The sequence below is a fragment of the Neophocaena asiaeorientalis genome, unplaced genomic scaffold (assembly GCF_003031525.2).
Source record: "Neophocaena asiaeorientalis asiaeorientalis breed wild unplaced genomic scaffold, Neophocaena_asiaeorientalis_V1.1 scaffold117, whole genome shotgun sequence".
Classification (NCBI taxonomy): domain Eukaryota; kingdom Metazoa; phylum Chordata; class Mammalia; order Artiodactyla; family Phocoenidae; genus Neophocaena; species Neophocaena asiaeorientalis.
The window spans coordinates 980533-988495 of NW_020173951.1; the positions used below are offsets into that span (position 1 = coordinate 980533).

Here is a 7963-nt window from a genome sequence, read left to right on the forward strand (position 1 = left end):
ACCTGCCAATTCAGGGGACACGGATTCGAGCCCTCATCTGGGAAGATCCCACATGCCGCAGAGCAACTAAGCCCACGCGTCATAACAACTAAGCCTGCTCTCTAGAGCCCATGAGCTACAATGACTGAGCCCATATACCACAACTACTGAAACTCATGTGCCTAGAGCCCATGCTCTGCAACAAAAGAAGCCACCGCAGTGAGAAGCCCAGGTACCACAATGAAGAGTAGCTCCCATTCGCCGGAACTAGAGAAAGCCCATGCACAGCAACAAAGATCCAACGCAGCCAAAAAAAGAAAAGAAACAGAACAAAAGTCAAGATATAATGGCAGAGCAAAGCCAGATCATACACCAAAAATCTAATTAATTGAAAAAATAAAAGGAAAGACAAGGTGTATATGTATATAATTTGTCTAGGTGCCATGGTACGCATGGTTCTATATATATATATAAACTTAGACAAAGTACTTCATATCAAGCTTCGAAACAGAGAGCCATACTTCCCAGTGATTTACACGGCTTCCAAAATCTAAGAAAACCCACTAAGAATGAAAGCAACATAATTTGAAACATCAAGAAAGAAAATGGACTTAGCCAAAGACAACGTCCCAGTCATAGAGGAAAGTTTTCAAATGATCAGGACTTCCCTGGTGGCACAGTGGTTGAGAGTTCGCCTGCCAATCCAGGGGACACGGCTTCGTGTCCCGGTCCGGGAAGATCCCACATGCCGTGGAGCGGCTGGGTCCGTGAGCCATGGCCGCTGAGCCTGCGCGTCCGGAGCCTGTGCTCTGCAACGGGAGAGGCCACAACAGTGAGAGGCCCGTGTACCGCAAAAAAAAAAATAAAGATCAAAGATATTGCAGGAAAAAAAATGACAAAGAGGTTAAAAACTATTAAGAAGATGAAAGATAATAGATATGGAAGATAGGTCACAATGATTAAATATACATATAATTTTCTATTTGAAAACAAAAATAAAACTGATGGAATTGAAAAAAATATTTATAAAAGAAGCTATTCCCCAAACAATGGGAGACCTAAATCTACATATCAATAAGGAACAAGAAAATTCAGGAAATTTAATACCAAAAAAAGAGGGGAGCTGGGAGAGGGAGAGAGAAGGACGGACTCTTGAAGTCACCATATTGAAAAGTGCTCCTGCGTGTGCACGTGAACATGTGATGGACACGAGAGGAAACCCACTGCCTTCAGACTCCTCCAGAACAATGGTGGCATTCAAAATTAAAGAAACAAAACCTCTCAAATGTGCAAAAACTATTTGATGGCAAAATTCAGCTAAAAAAGGGATGAGTCAAATTAAGAAAATTAGAAAGAAAAACCTTGCTTTAAAGAATCTGTCATTGGGCTTCCCTGGTGGCGCAGGGGTTGAGAGTCCGCCTGCCGATGCAGGGAACACGGGTTCGTGCCCCGGTCCGGGAAGGTCCCACATGCCACGGAGCGGCTGGGCCCGTGAGCCATGGCCGCTGAGCCTGCGCGTCCGGAGCCTGTGCTCCACAACGGGAGAGGCCACAGCAGTGAGAGGCCCGCGTACAGCACAAAAAAAAAAAAGAATCTGTCATAATTTTGAACCTAATAAAGCAAGGATAAACCTCATTTTGGGAATAAGAGAGAACAGAATGACCATAACTATGGCACACCCATATGCAGCCACCAAACAAAATGAGGAAGAATTTTCATAAGCTGAAATGGAAAAGTGTGCATGATATATTTAGTTAAGAAAGATATGTGAAAATAATTTTATGGTTTGACTAATTTGTAGAGGTAGAGAGAGAGGGAGATAGTGTCTGATATATAGTAGATAATAAATATTTAACAAATGATTAAATCTCAAATATGTCTAAAAATTTTAAGAAGAACACAGAAAGACACTCTTCTGTTTAATTTCTGGTGGATAGTTTCTGAGAAATCAAAATCTTTATGTTCTTTAGGAATTGTACTTAAAATACTAAAGCCATTGTTTATTGAATTGACAGAGTTTGCCACCAGGAGCTCAGCCTCCAAAGCACTGAAGCAAAGAGTAAAAGGGAACCAGGGTGGTCTGGGGGGAGCACTGATGTATGTGCTACAAACATCACCTTAAACAGCATAAGAATTTAAAATGTCACACTGACGGTCAACGGAACAGAGGAGAAAACCCATTCAGAAACTCGTTTTTACTAAGAATTTAGGATAAAATAAAAATGGCATTTCAAATCAGTAGGGAATCCAATAGCCAAAAATAAGTGGGTCAATCTGGGGGCAAATAGTTACATACCATGAGAAAAATAAATTTTGCAATAATTTGCTAAAATAAATTTCAGATGTGTTAGAAATGTTGATGTTTAAGGAACATCAGAACACTAACAGAAAATTCCACAGGAGGGTTTCTTTTTTAACATCTTTATTGGAGTATAATTGCTTTACAATGGTGTGTTAGTTTCTGCTTTATAACGAAGTGAATCAGCTATACGTATACACACATCCCCATATCTCCTCCCTCTTGCGTCTCCCTCCCACCCTCCCTATCCCACCCCTCTAGGTGGTCACAAAGCACTGAGCTGATCTCCCTGTGCTATGCAGCTGCTTCCCACTAGCTATTTTACATTTGTTAGTGAATATATGTCTATGCCACTCTCTCACTTCGTCCCAGCTTACCCTTTCCCCTCCCTGTGTCCTCAAGTCCATTCTCTATGTCTGCGTCTTTATTCCTGTCCTGCCCTTAGGTTCTTCAGAACCATTTTTTTAATTTTTAGATTCCATATATATGTGTTAGCATACAAAAATATGGAATGCTTCACAAACTTGCGTGTCATCCTTGCGCAGGGGCCATGCTAATTTTCTCTGTATTGTTCCAATTTTAGTAGATGTGCTGCCAAAGACAGCACCACAGGAGAGTATTTGTATAATCTTTGAGTAGGAAAGATCTTACTTTAATGTGATCCTATGAACAACAAAAACAATTTATAAACATCTTTACTGGAGTATAATTGCTTTACAATGTTGTGTTAGTTTCTGCTGTATAACAAAGTGAATCAGCTATACGTATACAATATCTTCATATCCCCTCCCTCTTGCATCTCCCTCCCACCCTCCCTATCCCACCCCTCTAGGTAGTCACAAAGCACTGAGCTGATCTCCCTGTGCTATGCAGCTGCTTCCAACTAGCTATCTATTTTACATTTGGTAGTGTACATATGTCAATGCTACTCTCTCACTTAGTCCCAGCTTACCCTTCCCCCTCCCATGTCCTCAAGTCCATTTTCTACTTCTGCGTCTTTATTTCTGTCCTGCCCCTAGGTTCATCAGAACCACTTTTTTTTTCAGATTCCATATATATGTGTTAGCATACAGTATTTGTTTTTCTCTTTCTCACTTACTTCACTCTGTATGACAGTCTCTAAGTCCATCCACCTCACTACAAATAACTCAATTTCATTTCTTTTTATGGCTGAGTAATATTCCATTGTATATATGTGCCACATCTTCTTTATCCATTCATCTGTCAATAGACACTTAGGTTGCTTCCATCTCCTGGCTATTGTAAATAGTGATGCAATGAACATTGTGGTACATGACTCTTTCTGAATTATGGTTTTCTCAGGGTATATGCCCAGTAGTGGGATTGCTGTGTTGTATGGTAGTTCTATTTATAGTTTTTTAAGGAACCTCCATACTGTTCTCCATAGTGGCTGTATCAATTTGCATTCCCACCAACAGTGCAAGAGAGTTCCCTTTTCTCCACACCCTCTCCAGCATTTATTGTTTGTAGATTTTTTGGTGATGGCCATTCTGCCCGAGTAAGGTGATACCTCATTGTGGTTTTGGTTTGCATTTCTCTGATGATTAGTGATGTTGAACATCCTTTCATGTGTTTGTTGGCAATCTGTATATCTCTTTTGGAGAAATGTCTATTTAGGTCTTCTGCCCATTTTTTGATTAGGTTGTTTGTTTTTTTAGACTTTGAGCTGCATGAGCTGCTTGTATATTTTGGAGATTAATCCTTTGTCACTTGCTTCGTTTGCAAATATTTTCTGCCATTCTGAGGGTTGTCTTCTCATCTAGTTTATGGTTTCCTTTGCTGTGCAAAAGCTGTTAAATTTCATTCGGTCCCATTTGTTTATTTTTGTTTTTATTTCCATTTCTCTAGGAGATGGGCCAAAAAGGATCTTGCTGTGAGTTATGTCATAGAGTTGAATGAAAATTTTAAAAGGGAATTAAAATGACTGCACAGCAAAAGGATCATTTAATAAAAAACATATTTGACAAATAATTGAATTTCTCACTTACCACAGGCACTAAAATTGGAATCACTGAGAAAGAGATAAGACAAAAGTGTTCAAAACTTCCTCCTGCAGGTAGTGGAAGCAGCGACAGCAGCTGGGCCTCCCACGCCATCCCCACTATGGGAGCCCCAAGGAACAGACTGGGATGAGACCCAGAAATCCTGAAATCAAAGGGTCTCTTCCACAGAGGAAGGTACTGAAGCCCAGAGATGGTGAGTGACCTGCTATTGGTCAAACACAAGCCAGACATCACTTTTCAGTTTCTGTTTTTACCCATGAGCTCTCATAGGAGTCAAGACAGTCCTGAGAACCATTCTTTTCCCTCTGCCACTGGATCACACGGAACAGCGATCAGGAGATTCAGGCTTTTGGTTAAGTTTCATAAGGAAATTAGTCACTCCCAGGATCAAAGTATAACTAATAACTTGCTGTAACTTTATTGACACCTTAGGTATCTGCATGGTCACCACAGTATCTCACAGATAAAAGGGGACTAGCTTTATGAGCCCCAATCACCCCTAAGGCACACTTGGAATCCCAGGGACCAAGATGAAGGTGGGTGTCAATTTCCAGTGTGTGTGTTGCAGGCGCAGTTTCTCTCTGACCCCAGTAGGATGTCCTATACTTCATCCCAGTCTTCACAACGGCTACTCAGAGGTGGCATCAGATCCCACAGGGTAAGGGGTTGTCACCTGTTCTTCTGACCCACTGGCTATAGATCAGGGGTTCCAACAACCGCCTCCTTGGATTCAATTAGTTTGCTAGAACAGCTCACAGAACTCAGAGAAACACTGTATACTTACTAGATCCCTGGTTTATTAGAGAAGGATACAACTTAGGAACAGCTGGATGGAAGAGAGGCCAAGGGCCTAAGGGCCTCGTTTAGGGAAAGGGCGTGGAGCTCCTGCGCCCTCCCCCAAACCTCCACGTGTTCACCAACCAGAGCTCTGGGATTTTATGGAGGCCTCATCACAGAGGTGCGATTGATTAAATCTTTGGCCATTGGTGATTAAACTCAATCTCCAGCCTCTTCCCTCCACAGCGGCTTGTGGGAGGAGGGGGAAACTTAACTCTCCAATCACACGGTTGGTTCCAGCCCCACCCCCAGGTAAGGTCCAAAAGTCACTTCATTAACATAACAAAAGACACCTTTGTCACTCTTATTTAGGAAATTCCAAGGGTTTTAGTAGCTCTGTGCCAGAAAAGGGGACAAAAACCAAATTATGTATTTCTTATCCTAAATCACAATATGACAAAAGATACCTCCCAGGGTTCAGAGCGACTCCAAAAGTCTCAGATGGCTTGGTTTTCCAGCTTCTCCCAAGCACCTGTACCCGGTCTCTGGGTGCTTTATGATCTGACCAGTTTGTCCATACTTGTGGAACATCTGCATTCCCCTTTCCCAGCCTACTTCATGTCTTCCCTACAATGATGCAATCACACCGTTCATAAAAAGCAGGTGAGAAGCCAGCCTGCCCCATGTTGGTGGTTTGGCAAGAAACCACATCAGTGAGAACATCTTGTCTGTTTTTGTCCCAGCCGGCAGGACTGAGAGAAGGCAGCCACCCTGGGGCCCCAACCCCACTCAGCCAACCTGGGTAGAGCATCTGCTGAGGACTCACTGCTTTCTTCTTCCCTCTCCCCTCCTACCTTGATGTCACTGGCTTTGTTTTGCTTCCCCACCTGCTACATATGTTTATTGACTGTACACAGAGGCACTGGGACTCCAAAGGGACCTCCATTCTACAGAATCAAACGTTGTCAGGCACAAACCCTAGTACTGAAAAGTCACTATAGAACCAATTACACTTGTTGGTATGATGGTGGCATACCAGTGGTCTGCCACTGCTCACAATCACTGCCAAAGTCCCGTGTGGGATCTGATCTCTTTCAGAGACAGTCAACAAAGTACAAAGATTTAAACACTTCTTCTGCAGGTACAGACATTTTTAAAATTAATTTTTACTTTATATTGTAGTATAGTTGATTTACAATGTTGTGTTAGTTTCAGGTGTACAGCAAAGTGGTTCAGTTATACATATACATATATCCATTCTTTTTCAGATTCTTTTCCCATATAGGTTATTACAGATTACTGAGTAGAGTTCCCTGTGCTATACAGTAGGTCCTTGTTGGCTACCTATTTTATATATAGTAGCATGTATCTGTTGACCCAAGTACAGAATTTAACGTTTGCTGATTCTCGAATCCTCAGGATTCCAGCTCTGCCCATGCCTTTGCTTTCCACTTCTCTGTCCACAGGCTTCAGAAACTAGACCAACTGCTCCTCTGCAACTAGACATACAGAATCTGCCTGTCCCTTCAAAGGAAGCCAAATTTCTGACCATTCCTGCCAGGTTTGTCTTAATAGACCCTTGCCATCAGCTTGTAAATATCCTTATACTCCAGCTGGCTGAAGGACTACATCACTGCTTTGAAAATACGGGAAGCTCTCCCCACTGGCCCAGGGTGATGTATTACTTTTTCTGCAATTGGTACCACACAGGCGAACACCTAGTATGCGCTGCTTCTCATGGCTTTGTCTTTGATCTTTGCCTCTGTTCCTCCTCATTGATTTCCACCATTATTGTTGTCCTGCGTGCCCTTTGGTCTTTGCCTCAATTCCTCCTCAAAATCCCACCTCAAAGATGATGAATGCACAAATATTGTTTGGGCACCGTCAACATGGACTACAACAGCTATAGTGGCTGATGGGGCCAGACATTTACCGTAGACCAAGCCCTGCTGAGCACCTTACTTGCACCACTTCACTCCATCTTCATAGGAATCCCATATGCATGGCTTTTCTAAGCACCGTAGGTAAGTGTCTTAGTTTGGGTTCCCCCAAAGCAGCCCCTGATGTGAGGATTTGGGTATCAGTAATTTATTTAGGCTTTAGGAGGTGGTCCCAGGAAATAGAGTAAGACAGTGATGACCTGGGAAAGGGGAGGTAAGAAAGCCGTGAGGGTGCACTATATGTGGGCAACCACTGCCAGCAGCTGGGCTCAGTCCTCTGGGGGCTTCTGAGAGACTGTGGGCTGCACACAGAATTATTCCACCAAGAAGCAAGGAATCTGGAAGCTATCTACCAATTCCCATCTTTTATTGACGGAGGGTCATCCTGGCAGATTTGACTCTTTGGAGAATGTCCAGGACACGAGGACCAAGCCCTCACCTATGGCAGAGCCAAAAGAAGCACAGGAACTCTCTGTAGCTGATTTTGGAGTGGGCCGAGGTCATATGGACGGGCCACTGATGGTGTCTGCTTGATAATATGGCAGAGAAAGAAGAAAAAGGCCAGAGATGACAACAAACAAGATCTGATCTCATCCTAAGTTTATAAGAATATCTATACACCCTTAAAAGAATTTAAAATTCATACATTTCACATAGAGAACAGACTGGTGGGAGGGGAGTGGGGGAGGGATGGAGTGGGAGGTTGGAGTTAGCAGATGTTAGTTTTTTATATAGAATGGATAAACAACAAGCTCCTACTGCATAGCACAGGGAACTATATTCAATATCCTGTGATAAACCATAATGGAAAAGAATATTGTAAAAAAGAATGCATATATATATATATATATATATGTATATATATATGTATAATTGAATAACTTTGCAGTATAGCAGAAATTAATACAACATTGTAAATCAACTATATTTCAATTTTTTTAAAT

The 7963-nt window shown here is 42.2% G+C and overlaps 1 non-coding gene across 1 annotated transcript; it reads right to left on the minus strand.

The window, feature by feature from the left end:
• Positions 1–2778: 2778 nt before the first annotated feature.
• Positions 2779–2885, minus strand: LOC112404766 (U6 spliceosomal RNA). The gene has a single exon (XR_003004165.1). It is a non-coding gene; the product is annotated as a U6 spliceosomal RNA (small nuclear RNA).
• Between the last annotated feature and the right edge of the window lie 5078 nt (positions 2886–7963).